Consider the following 13,436-nt stretch of genomic DNA (forward strand, 5'->3'; position numbering starts at 1 on the left):
CATTAGCCATCACCCCTTTCCTTATTTCACAGCAATAAGAGCAAAGTTAGAGAATCCTGCTTTATAGAACCTTGCTGGCCTCCTGTGACCAAATGGCAGTATGTCCTGGTTGCCAGGCACTTGTGTGAGTTGGAGACTCTCCATGGGATTTCAGAGAGTCAGCTGCGGCTAACAGGATACTGGCATGCTAAGGCAGAGTTGTGGTTACCGCTGGAGCCATGGAGGGCCTGCTGATGGCCACCAAAGTTTCTCTCCAGGAGGGGCTGGAGCACCTTTGTGGAGCTATGTTGATGACGTCTGAAACCCTGAAATGTCTCTCAGTTGTCTTTGGGTTTCCCTGGGAGATCCTGGTATGTACTGCAGTGGTTGTTCTTATAGTAAAGTGCCGACATACACTAAGGAGGCAAAAAGAGCTAGTCAAAAATATTACTGCCTGTGTTGAGGAACACCATCAAGTCCATGAGAAGATTTGCCATATGACATCAGCCTACAAAGCTCTTGAGTCCTCTGTGGTGGAGGCCAGTCCTCTGACATTACAGACCCTTTGTTTGGCAGCACTCAACACAAATCTGAACAGTTCTTTATTTGGGGAAACAGCAAATCTTCTCGAAAAAGAACTGAGAAGTGTGCCCCCTAAACTTTCACCTCAAGGAGTGATGATGGCTCACCTTCAAGAACAGACTAAGACACTCCAAAAGCCTACAGAGTCCCTCCAATCCCACATGACTGATGCAAAAAAGACCTTAAAAGTATCTGAGGTGAATGCAGAACAATTTCAGAAGAAAATAATTGGTGGTGTGAGGGAAAACACTCAAGTTCAAGAAAATCTACAAGTCATTGCCCAAGAAACTGTGAGATGGAAGCAAAGAGTGCAGGAATCGAAGAACAGATAAAACTGCTTGAACACTACAGAATAAGAATAAAAGTGGTTGTGGAGGATAAGGGGAGGCAGATAAAATCTCTCACTGAAACCATGCTGAGGATTATACATTTGCCTATTTACTTTAGAGAAGCTCACATGGGTGAAGACAACCATGGAATTAGACAAAAAGAGGGAATCAGAAAATGGAGACCACCTAGTATATCAAGCAGCAGTTGATGGGAACAAACTCATGGATAAAGGGAACTTAAATGTTTCCTCCAAAAGGCTGGAAGAGGAAAAACAAGAAATTATCAAGAGACTATGTGAAGAAAATCAAATGAATGAAGAGATTACAGGGCAAATAAAAACTCTCCAGAATGAGCAACATCTTGGCAATGTGAAAACTCACACCTGGATAATGAGAGTGGAAAGTTTCAGATGAAACTTCAAATACTTCCTGAGGTCCACCAAGAACATGTGCTGCAGCTTGAGAAAAATTCCATTGAGGAGGCACCCATCTGTTCAGAAATGGAGAAGAAAGTTTGTGAAGTACATAGAAACATAAACTTCGCATATCAGAAGTGCAACCTCTACAAAGAGATGGCCAAAGCCTTGGACAAAGAATTTGAAAGAACTACTTCTTCCTATTACAACCAGATTATATACTATGAGTAGAAAGCTCAAGAAAGGGGGCTGGAAGCTCTGTCAGAGCGAAAGCTCCACAAGCTAAGAAAGGAAAATGATCACAACAGGGAAATATTGCTGGAAGCAGAGGTTTCCCTATGTGGCCCCTTTGCCCTGGATGTTCCAACTAAAACCTTCAGGGGCTTCAAGATGTGATTTGGTTTTCATGGTTACCGAACCCCAATCATCCTCAAACACAGGACATGTGCCAATGTCTTTACTCTTTAAAAGTAATATTGATTAATCTAATTTTAGTTTAACTGCTGTCCTTTAATTAATGCTGCAACTGATGTTCATTTGAACTTGACTCCTACTGTAATTTTCAGGATAGTATTGTACAAATATATATTTGCTTAATATAGCTATTATGGGTAATTCCATTTTATTGGACCTTCTAGAATTAGATACTATAACTACTATGCTTTAATTGAAAAATGATCTAGCAGTAGTTTTGTTTATGATAGTCTTGGTGTTTAAATGTTAATGCATTTTTTTTGGGAAAAAAACCCCACAAAAACAAAATCCACACAAACACATACACAAACACACAGCAAGCAAACAAATAACTAGTGGCATTTCCCACACCTCAAAATGTACAGAATGGTTTAAAGATTACTTGAGAATATATGGTTGATGTCCGCTTCAAATATGAGGTTTCATTTAAAAAAAAACACACACACCTTAAAATTTACTACCAGGGATACGAGAAAAATCACCAGTACAAGTTTTCCTTGACTTCTTTCTGAATACATCATGAGGTCCTGCTCCCACAGGACACAACCCTATTATTTCCCAGACACTTCCCTGAGTACTTACAGCGTCTCTTTAAGGGAAGCTGGCATTCTGTGTGAATTAATTTCCTCCTGAGGAGATAAAGTATGCAGAATACCAGATTACTGTGGGAAAACAGACCACTGTGGGGAAAGGTGGCTGCATGCCAAGGGGAAAAAAAAAAAAAACAACAGACCATTTCTAACAATAATGAGGAAATAAGAGTGGTGAAACATCTGTACAAAAGGCGTCAGTATAACATCATCCAAGTATATTTGCATATAGAATTGGAAATACCTGAAAATCTTGCCACTATAAAGCTGTCACTACTTCAGATTCCTGACTCCTTCTGCCTTATTGTCTGATACATGGAGGGTCCTTGTCTGAAAGCGTCATTCAAAATTTCAAAGAGTTTAACAAAATTTTCACATAGACACAGTATCTGTGTGAGGATCCACTTACAGCTATGTGAATTAGTTAAAGCTACCTCTAAACTATATTTGTTATTATTTAGGTATAAAGAATGAATCTTTATAAACCATTATTCTAATTAAGAGTTTTAATTTTACCTTTATAATACATTGTTCTTTCAATCACTATATCCTGAGTGTCCCCTACATGCCAGACACTCTTCTAAGAAGTGGGATTACATCGGTGGGCAAGACAGATGATGACCTACCTCTAAGGGAGTTCATATTATTTTGATTCTGATTAATTCAAAATAAAAGCCCACAAGAAAATCAAGCATTGTTAATCCCTGTCCTAGTTTGCTAATGCTGCGGAATGCAAAACACCAGAGATGGATTGGCTTTTATAAAAAGGGGGTTTATTTGGCTATACAGTTACAGTCTTAAGGCCATAAAGTGTCCAAGGTAACACATCAATAATCTGGTACCTTCACTGAAGGATGGCAAATAGCGTCCGGAAAACCTCTGTTAGCTGGGAAGGCACATGGCTGGCGTCTGCTCCAAAGTTCTGGCTTCAAAATGGCTTCTCCCAAGACATTCCTCTCTAGCAAGCTTGCTCCTCTTCAAATAACATCACTCACAGTTGCACTCCATTCCATCTCCTTGAGCCAGCTCATTTATATGGCTCCACTGATCAACGCCCACCCTGAATGGGTGGGGCCACACCTCCATGGGAGTATCCCAGCAGAGTCACCTCCCACAGCTGGGTGGGGCACATCTCCATGCAAACAACATAATCCAAACATTCCAACTTAATCCCCACTATTCTGTCTGCCCCACAAGGTTACACCAAAGAATATGGCTTTTTCTGGGGGACATAATACATTTAAACCGGCACAATCCCCAATTTCACAATGTAGAAGTCTAAGCTTTATAGAAGATGAATCACATGCTCAGGTCAGGTCAGTGGCAGTTAGGACACCCAGACAGGCTGAGGGATGCCTGGTCAAGTGATCTGTCACTAATAGCAGGTCCCTCAAAATAAGTGATCATCATTTAATGTGAAAGACCTCAAATTCAGGTAAAAAAACTTTCCTTCCTTACACAGGTACTCCCACAAGTATCTATTTTCCAGAAAATACCCCAATGATTTAGACTGTTTTTAATCTGCCTAGAAATTCTTTCACTAGAGAGTCAAAGCTAGGTATTTCCAAAGACTGCAGCAAGGCAGGCTCTCCTGAAAGCCCCTAAGTCCCAGGGTTCTGCAGCTTTGGGGGGAAAGGTAGGTGCAGAGGCAGCACAGGCGTCCATCCTGCAGCTCAGCAACTACCTGGCATCTGCCATGACTCCTTCAAGTCCAGATGATCTCTGAGGTAGGGTGTTGCAAAGGCCTAGAAATACAGGACCCAAACCCCAGGAGAGGGAAGGGGTCTCCTCCTCTTCACACCAGCTGGATTCAGACTGCATTGGGAGGCTGGACTGTGCCTGGCAGCTAACCCTGAAAGATCCAATATCATACAGTCAGGAATGTGGATGTGAGACCCCAAAATCAGGATGGAGAGTTTTTATTATAAGGGGAAGTGGCTTGGCCTTGAGGCTGTTCTGTGCAGGCATCCAGGGGTCAGGGAGGGCTGAACCCAGGACTCAAGTACCCTGTCAAATTCCAGATGAGGGGAACTGAGGAAAGGAGTGATCTTCAGTGAGAATTGTGACCCTCCCACTGCAACTTCCTCTGTCCTACTGAGCATTTTTTCTTCCCCCAAAGTACAAACATCAAGAGTAAACACTAACTGCTTATGTTTGGAAGATATGTCCACATGTGTACACCCTATAATTACTTTAATGGGAGGTCCATGGTATAATGGGCACCCTGGTGGCCCTACACTTGCTGGCAGCAGTGTCTCTTTAGGTTGCTCTGCTCATGGACCCTCTGTTTTTCAGGTTAAGTATATAATAGGAGAAAAAAGGAAATGAAAACTAGATGCACACACAGCCCTTCCCACAGAGCACTCCAGGTGCTGGAATGCCTGAGGTGGTGGGCAGCCTGGAAGCCCCCAGCTTGCAAAACCATGACACAGGTCTGGTACAAACTGAGCTCCCTCTGCCTCCCCCCACCGCCACACACTTCATAAGACAAACCTTTCTCTCTCAGATTTTCCTTCCTGGGACTGCACCCCTCCCAGGCTGTACTCCATCCTGCCTGTGGTTCTCTCCAGTCTTGCTAGCCTGGTGTCAGAAGCTCTGTGCAGTGACTGCTGAACCTGGATCCCAGTGGGTCTCTCCCTGGTGCAGAGAACTTGACCTTAATCTCCAAGAGTGGGGATTTGGCTCTGAAATCCCTGCTCCAAAAGCCCCTTCCCTCCAAGTAAGGCTTTTGTTCCCTGTTCATTGCTGGTGTTGGAGCACCACTGGGGAGGGGGAGGACCTGTTTACTCCAAAAACTGACAAAAGCAGGATAACATTATGCCATATTTTAAGGGCTTATTACACTTTTTTTCCAACTTACAAATTTTTATCTTTAGTGTTTTAAATATTTTAATACAACAAAGATATAAAATAATATATATTAGTTAAATCTGGATTTAATTTAGAATCAAGATATTTATTTACTTATTTACAATACTGTGCTTCAAGGCATGGCTACCCCAGCATCTTTCAAGTAACACTAGTTTACTTGTGTAGTTACTCCACATCTTCAAGTAACACTAGTTTCTCTGTGGATAGGGAAACATTTGGGTAGAATTCTCAAAATAAAACATGCCCATTTAGTCCAAGTTTTCACTTCTTTCATTACAAGTCAGAAATACTTCCTTGTCCTAACAACCTATAGATTCTCTGAATGAAAAATTATTAAAATTAAACATTTGAAAGATGACTTCACTAACTGATAACACTGCTTGGCTGTCTATGTTCCAATCCTCAGACAACCTAGTAGATTAAATTGAAGTAACAATAGTATTAAGATAGTATTCCTTATTTATTTCTGTCAGGCTCAAAGCTTTGGTATGCTAAGACATGGAGTACACTGAATTTAAGATCTTGTGTGAATATGCCTTTTCCCTCTCCAAGACTAGCCCTGACAGATCATGACAATAAACCATGCCTCCTTTGCTGTCACTCACTTCACAGTCTGGAATGTTGTACACTTAGGAAAACTGAAAAAAAAAAAACAAAAAACTGGCACTCCAGTAAATCATGGCAACAGTGAAGGTGCTTTATCCCTAGGAGGCCTAATTTAAAGCAAGAAAAGATAACCGTGGTTTCACTCAGGGATCTGAAGGAATTAAAGAATAATATGATCACCAATAAAGGGTGGGGTGTTTATACAGATCTCCTTTTAAGTGAGGAAATGAAGTGACCTTCAGGCTGAGAACTGAAGAATGAGAAGGAGGCAGCCATGCAAAGTGCTAAGGAATGAGCCATGCAAAGTGCTAAGGGAAGTGTGGTTGGGGATGCAAGTGGAGAATTAGGCAGAAGGCAGATCACAAGAGGTCTTGGGAGGACACCATAAGTGTGGATTTTATTCACAGAATCTCTGTATGGAAAGACTGCAAGGGAATAATATTGTGATGTGGTGGGAGCAGGGCAGAGCAGCATTGTGAGCCTGGCTGGAGAGGATAGCTGTAGCAGAGACAGCAGGAGATGCCTTTTCCTTTTTGCTGAGCCCCTGCATGTCTCCTACATGCACGCCTGCAGCCTCAGGATCTTCTAGGAGCCTATGGATGACTGGGGCCCTCTCTGGCCTCTCCACTGCTCAGGCATGCAGCCTCAGTTGTGCTTGGCCTACAACACATCCCCAGGCTTGTAGCATCCTTGGCCCTCCCCAACTCTCTATCTCCAAGACTGTCATTTCTATTGATTATTCTCCTAGGAATGGATGTGCCCACCACCCCATATTTAATGAGCTCTCTCCTACTGTGGGAGAGGTGCTCTGGATCATCATGGCCTGCCCTGCACTGGAAGAACCTCCACATTGACCAAACTGGGGTGGGGAGAGGAATAGGGGCAACTGTAGATTAGATGCCACAGATTCTCACTCTTCTGAGAAGCATAAATGCTATGAAGACTGCTGTATGCCTTTGATTACTTCTCAGAGTGCTGAATTGGTTGCTTTGGTCACTTTTGTCCAGCTCATGGCTATATTTTGAAGAGAGGATTTCCTGATTTATTATTTGAGCATAGCTGCAAGTCCTGGGGAAGTGGGGGCGGGGAGGGAGGCCTTTTGAGTAAGTCCATCAGGGAAGGGTAGATGAGATGACTCAGAAAATAAGGGGTGAAATCCTGAACAGTGGCAGAAGGTCAGAAGTTGGGTGGTTGAAGAAAGGTTACTCACAGCCCATTCTGGATTGCCAACCACTTTGGCTGCTTATGCTATGGAGTTTAAAGCAAATTCCTAAATCAGCAGAAAGCATGATTTGGACCAGAATGAACATCATTGGAGACTTTCCTAAAATGAGAAGAAGTGGAAACGACAGGGAGATAAAGCTGAGGGTAAGATACCACTTACGACCTTTCATTTAAAAAGAGCAATTCTTCCTTCCTACCCAAAAGATCTGACGTGACCAAAGGGGATCAGACATTAGGGTGATGACCTCACAAAGATGAAGACTTCATAACCTAAATGGGCTGGGATTCATATGGAAGAGCAAAAAAAATGACTTTAACACAAGGATAAGTTGTGTCTCAATAGATTGAATGTAGGACAAAATTACAATTTATTAGTTTTGCATTTTGTATTTCAGAAGTCCGAATCTTCTCATGGCAATGCTGAGATCCTGTTTGAAGGAACAGTTTTTGGAATTTATTGTATGTAAACTTATGCGACACTCACTTGTGCTCCTGTGCATAAGCCTGGTATTTAAACCAAAATCCACAGTGTCTTGCCAACTGGTAGTTTCTGAGATGGTTTGTCTGTTTATCAGTAAATGAATGCCCAAGATAATGGGCTCTGAGAATCTGGAGGGAAATCAGATCTTCTGGGCTCTATCATGAAGCAGATTACAGCCTGTTCAGATTAGGTCATGATGCAGCCCCTCTCTAAGAATTTGTCCCATCACAGAAGTATGACAGGTGCATCCCACAAAGCCTGAAACACTCTGTCTCCTCTTAGGGAGTGGGCAAAGCACCCATGAGTCCCCTGAATACCATGCAGTTCTAGGTCTGAGGTAATGTGGAATCAGATGCAAGCACAAGGCTGGACCGTGAATATTTATATCATATTACATGTCAGCAAGAGGACCAACAATGGAAAACAGACCACACTCATGAAACCGTACCATCTGCACCCAGGTGTGGATAGGGAGCTTCACGGTGAGCTGCAGCTTGTCTGGTAGACCTGAGACATAGGGCTGGATTGAAGAAGGGTGGGGTTTGGAGAGAAATAGGACTTGAGAAGGTGGTCCAGGCAAGGGGGCAGCATCAGTAAAGACAAAGCATGAGAATGAACAAGAGGTAAGCAACCTGTCTAAAGGCTTTGGGTGCCCTTCAATTTGCAAAGTATCCCAAAATCAGTCCCTGTCAATACAGGATGTTCATTTCTCAGTTTTAGCCACTTTTTTGAGGGTTACTTCATTAGTTTGGGGGAGACAAGAACAGCAGAGAGTGCCCTATGAGACATGTCCAGGTTGGAGACAAGAGCATGGGCAGGCATCATACTTCTAAAGCATCCAGCTACCATCTCGACACCCCTTTCTGCTGTCTGAAGCCTCTGCTTTGCAGAAACATCTCCCACATTCTGTAGCTGCTGTTCCTGCATTAGCTTCCAGCCACAATCTCCTCTTGAACTGAGTTCCTCACCTGCCACTAACAGCCCACTATGACTGCAGGAAACTTTGCCCCTTTGAGCCAGACCTGTCCTTACATAATATCCCAATGTTCCCACATCCATTCTGCTTCACTTGCCAGCCAACTAACACCAGAATCATCCTGGATCAGTTCCTCAGGTGTGGCTTGGGTAGAGACCTGTCCAGAAAGTGGCCTGGTAAACAGACAGAGGTCCCCACAGGCTGAAGGCCAGGACAACCTTTCAGAAAATGAAGAGTCCTGAGCTGGGTGTAGAACAGGTGCCCCTGATGCCACCAGGCAAACACAAAGCCAAAGCTGAGGCTACAGAGCCAAAGAATGGCCTGAGAGGAGCAGGTCATTGCTTCAACCTCCAAACTTCACCCAACGTATCTGATATTTTCAACATAGAGATACCCAAAAAGTGAACAGTTTCCTTCAGCTCACTACCACCTCACTGACTAGGTGTTTGTTAATTTTAATACAGAGCTTGTGGACAAAACCACTCAATCATTTAGGATATTCTCTCATAATCACCCTTTCAGTCAAGACCAAACTAGCAATCAAAGGGTAGAGAATCAGGGACATGAGTTCTTGTGTATGGTGAACAACTGAATGATGAACATTCACAACTCTTCATTCACTTGACAAATGTTTGAGAACCATCACTGTGCCAGGCTCTGTGCTGTGCATCGTGGATACTTCAGGCCAGAGACCTAGTTCTTGAGCCCTCAGGGAGATGATCATCCATAGTGGATGAAGGGTTATTAAAGAGAGCTTTGATTCTCTCTCTCTCCCTAACAGACACATACTCTGCCCTCCCCCACTCCCCCACTCCCCACCCCCACAGGACTATAAAACTCTTAGAAGAAAATGCAGGGAAGCATCTTCAAAATCTTGTGTTAGGCAATGGTTTCTCAGATGTTACATTCAAAGCACAAGCAATGAAAGAAAAAAATAGTTAAATGGGACCTCCTCAAAATTAAAAGCATTTGTGCATCAAACGACTTTGTCATGGAAGTAAAGAGACAACCTACTCAATGGGAGAAAATATTTGGAAACCACATATCCAATCAGGGTTTATGATCCAGAATACATATAAAGAAATCCTACAACTCAACAATAAAAAGACAAACAATCCAATTTAAAAATGGGCAAAAAATTTGAATAGAGATTTCTCCAAAAAGGATATACAAATGTCTAAAAAACACATGAAAAGATGCTCAGCATCACTAGCTATTAGGGCAATGCAAATCAAAACCACAATGAGATTATCGTTTCACACCTACTAGAATGGCTATGATTAGAAAACAAAAAATTACAAGTGTTGGAAAGGATGTGGAGAAATAGGAACACTCATTCATTGCTGGTGGGATTGTAAAATGGTGCAGCCTATGTGCACTTCCTCAGGAGGCTAAGTATAAAATTACTATATGACCCAGCAATCCCATTTCTAGGTATATACCCAGAAGAACTGAAAGCAGGGACTCAGATATTTGCATGCAGAAGTTCATAGCAGCATTATTTACAATTTCTAAAAAGATGGAAGCAGCCCACGTATCCATCACACAGATGAATGCATAAACAAAATGCATGTATGTATAAACAAAATATATGTATGTATGAAATGTATAAACAAAATACATACAATGGAATATTATTCAGCAGTAAAAAGGAATGAAGTCTGGATGCATGTGACAACATGGATGAACCTTGAGGACATTTTGCTGAGTGAAATAAATGAGGCATAAAAAGACAAATATTGTATGATGTGACTAATAGAAAATAATTATAAGAAAACCCATGGAGATAGAATCTAGAACATAGGTTACTGGTAGATTGGGGTAGAGAAATAAAAACCTCTAGCCATATGGGTAAGTAAAAATGCTGACATAGGATCAATCAATGCTGTAAGTATTTTTTTGGTATGTAACTCCACTTCTTACTTTTTACAGGTCCCATAATTCAAATGCATAAAAAGTAATGATAAATTTTTGGTTTTCAACATACAATGTATAAGGATGTAATTTGTAACAAATAAAACAAAAAAGGTGGAGGGAGAGAGGAATATAGGAACAGTGTATGTGGGTGCTATTAAAATTAAGTTCATATCACAATCAAACATTATTCTTATAGATTTATGATGTTAAGTTTAGCCTGCTGGTAATTGCAAATAAAATACATGGTAAATGTTCACAGAATGAAATGAGAAGGGACTCAAAATGACACAAAACAAAAAATCAAATAAATATGAAAGAAGACATTAAGGAAAGAATTGAGTGGAAAAAATTTATGACTTACAAATAGCAAATAAAAAAAACGGCAGTTTAAAGTTCTGGATCATCCGTAGCTACTTTCAATGTAAACGCATTAAACTCTCCAGTCAAAAGGCAGAATGAATGAAAAAGCATAACCCAGGTCTCCGTGGGCCACATTGCCATGGCTGCCAACCACAGCATCCCCTCCACTGGCTAGAGGCTGCACAACTCTGAGTTCTCACCACCTTCAGTCAAACTGTCTGGCGCCAACATGGACCAGAGACTGGCAAGAAACTTTATAGCTGTAGGACTGCGTGTCACAGCTTTTGCATTTGCAGGTTGCTATGCATTTCAGATCTGGAAACTCCTATGACAAGTATCACAGTGTTGGGGACGATTAAGGTAGCATGTATAAAATCCACCCTCAGCGATGCCGGAGATACGCAACATGGCCGCTAGGGCTGATGCAATAGCGGCTTAAGTTGCCCTCAGCCTTCTTTAAGGAAGTGATAGCCGTTGGCGCCTAAGATTCGCGCCTAGAGTGCTAGCTTTACTACCTGCCTTCTACCCCAGCAACAGTAGCCACCAATCCTGTGCTAGCCTTACATCTGCCATCCGCCCTAGCAACAGCAGCCACCAATCCTAGACCGCCACCTGCCCTTGCTAGCCACTCCCCCTCTCTCCTAGAGTATATATGCTCTGCCCCTTCAATAAAAATTTGCAGCTTAATCGAAAACCTGTCTTGCTGTCATTCCTTGTGTCTCTTGTCCCATACCATTCCTCCCTCACAGAACTCGGAGCCTCCGTTGAACGTCCCGCGGGCCGGAACATCACAGAAACTGGAAAGTAAATTTCAACTCCTAGCTTTTCATCCTACTATAAAGGAGGATTTGATGAAAATGAGTAGGTGATAAACCAGTCATACTTTAAGTGTAAGTTCATCTTGTGACAAGGCCAAGATGAGAAGAGGTCACAGAAGAATCATGATTTTGAATCACCCAGGTGGAGTTTCTGATTCCAGTGATTTTCTCTTTAAGCATCTGTGGGCTCTCATAAGTTTCTCCGGGCAAGCTCTAGGCTTCATCTCTTAGATTACCATCTCCAAATGTCTTTCTATCTGCATCTCCAAGCATCTGGGTCTGTGTCAGCTCTGAGCTCTCTCAAGGACTCAGTAAAGTCACTAAGACCCATATTGGGTGGGTAGGGTCACATCTCCATGGAAATAATCTAATCAAAAGGTCCCATTCACAAAAGGTCTGCCCCCACAAGACTGGATTAAAAGAAGATAGTCTTTTATGGGGTAAATAACAGACTCAAACCAGCACACAGATCCCTGTAACCTCTCCTTAGTCTGGAGCACTTGCACATAGTAGGCATCAAAAAACGTACTAGGAAGATGTCCTTGTTTTCTGAATTCTGTATTTCAAAAAATATTACTGCTAATTTGGAAAGTTTTGTTAAACAATGTGGTAGACGCTCAGAACATATCTTTTAATTGTTGACATCAAATATTCCTAATCCATACTGTATTAGTATCTGAGTCACCCCATTATTAGCTTGGAATTTCCTTCTGAAAGACTTCATTCCCTTTTCCCTGCTAGGATTGTGTCTGAGATTAGATCTGGTTTTGAGTACTAGCCTCCTAGTACATGATCTTGGGCAATTAATCTGTAAGTCAACAATTGCCTCATCTATAAAATAAGGAAAATAATAACCCTATCTGCTGAGGTGATTATAATGAATAAAGTATAAAACATTTAGTCACACAGAAAACAAACAAAAAGAAATGACCAAACTAAATGCTGTTTTTTAAGTCACTCACCCTAAATTGAAAGACACAAGTAGGTTTGAAGGTGAAAGGATGGAAGAAAAATACAATGTGCAAACAGGAAATGAAAGAGAGATGGAGTAGCTACATTATCATCAGATTAAAACTGTTATGAGGAAAAAAAAGTTACTATATACAATAAAGGGGTTAATTCAACCTGAAGACTTAATTATACACATATATGCACTTAAATGCAGTGCCCTACAATATATGACACAAATATTGAGAGATCTGAAGATATAAATAATTAAACATTAATGGCAGGAGATTTTAATATGCCACTTTCAAAATGGAAACAACATTGAGACAGAAGAACAATAAGAAAAGAGAAGACTGGAAAGATACTATCAACTAACTAACCCTAACAGATTACATATAGAGAGAAAACGCTTTACCCGACACCAGCATAATACACATTCTTCTCTAGGGTACATGGGTCATCCTCCAGGACAGTACATATGTTTGATCAAAAATTGGTGTCAATCAGTTAAAAAAAAAAAAGAAGTCAAACAATATGCCCTCTCCAACCACAATGAAATGAAGCTAGAAATCAGTCACAGAGGTAGAACTGGAAAATTCACAAATACATGCAGATAAACTCTTAAACAAACAATGGGTCAAAGAAGAAAGCAGAGAGGAAATTAGAAAGTGTCTTCAAGCAATGAAAATAAAAACACAATGTACCAACACTTCTGGGTTACATCAAACGCAGTGCTGAGGGAAAATTTTTGCTCTAAATGCTAACATTAAAAAAAGACTCACCTCTTCAGGCAGATGCTGGAGTCAGGACCCACGTGGACCCTCCTTTGGCCCAGATCAGGCAGGAGTTGTGAGCAGCTGCCCCC

The 13,436-nt window shown here is 41.6% G+C and overlaps 1 long non-coding RNA gene across 1 annotated transcript; it reads right to left on the bottom strand.

The window, feature by feature from the left end:
- Positions 1-1,293: 1,293 nt before the first annotated feature.
- Positions 1,294-3,255, bottom strand: LOC119534704. The gene is made up of 3 exons (XR_005217101.1): positions 3,213-3,255; positions 2,363-2,409; positions 1,294-1,380 (listed from the first exon to the last, which is right to left on the bottom strand). It is a non-coding gene; the product is annotated as an uncharacterized LOC119534704 (long non-coding RNA).
- Between the last annotated feature and the right edge of the window lie 10,181 nt (positions 3,256-13,436).

The sequence above is a fragment of the Choloepus didactylus genome, chromosome 5, assembly GCF_015220235.1.
Source record: "Choloepus didactylus isolate mChoDid1 chromosome 5, mChoDid1.pri, whole genome shotgun sequence".
In the NCBI taxonomy this organism is placed as follows: Eukaryota; Metazoa; Chordata; class Mammalia; order Pilosa; family Megalonychidae; genus Choloepus; species Choloepus didactylus.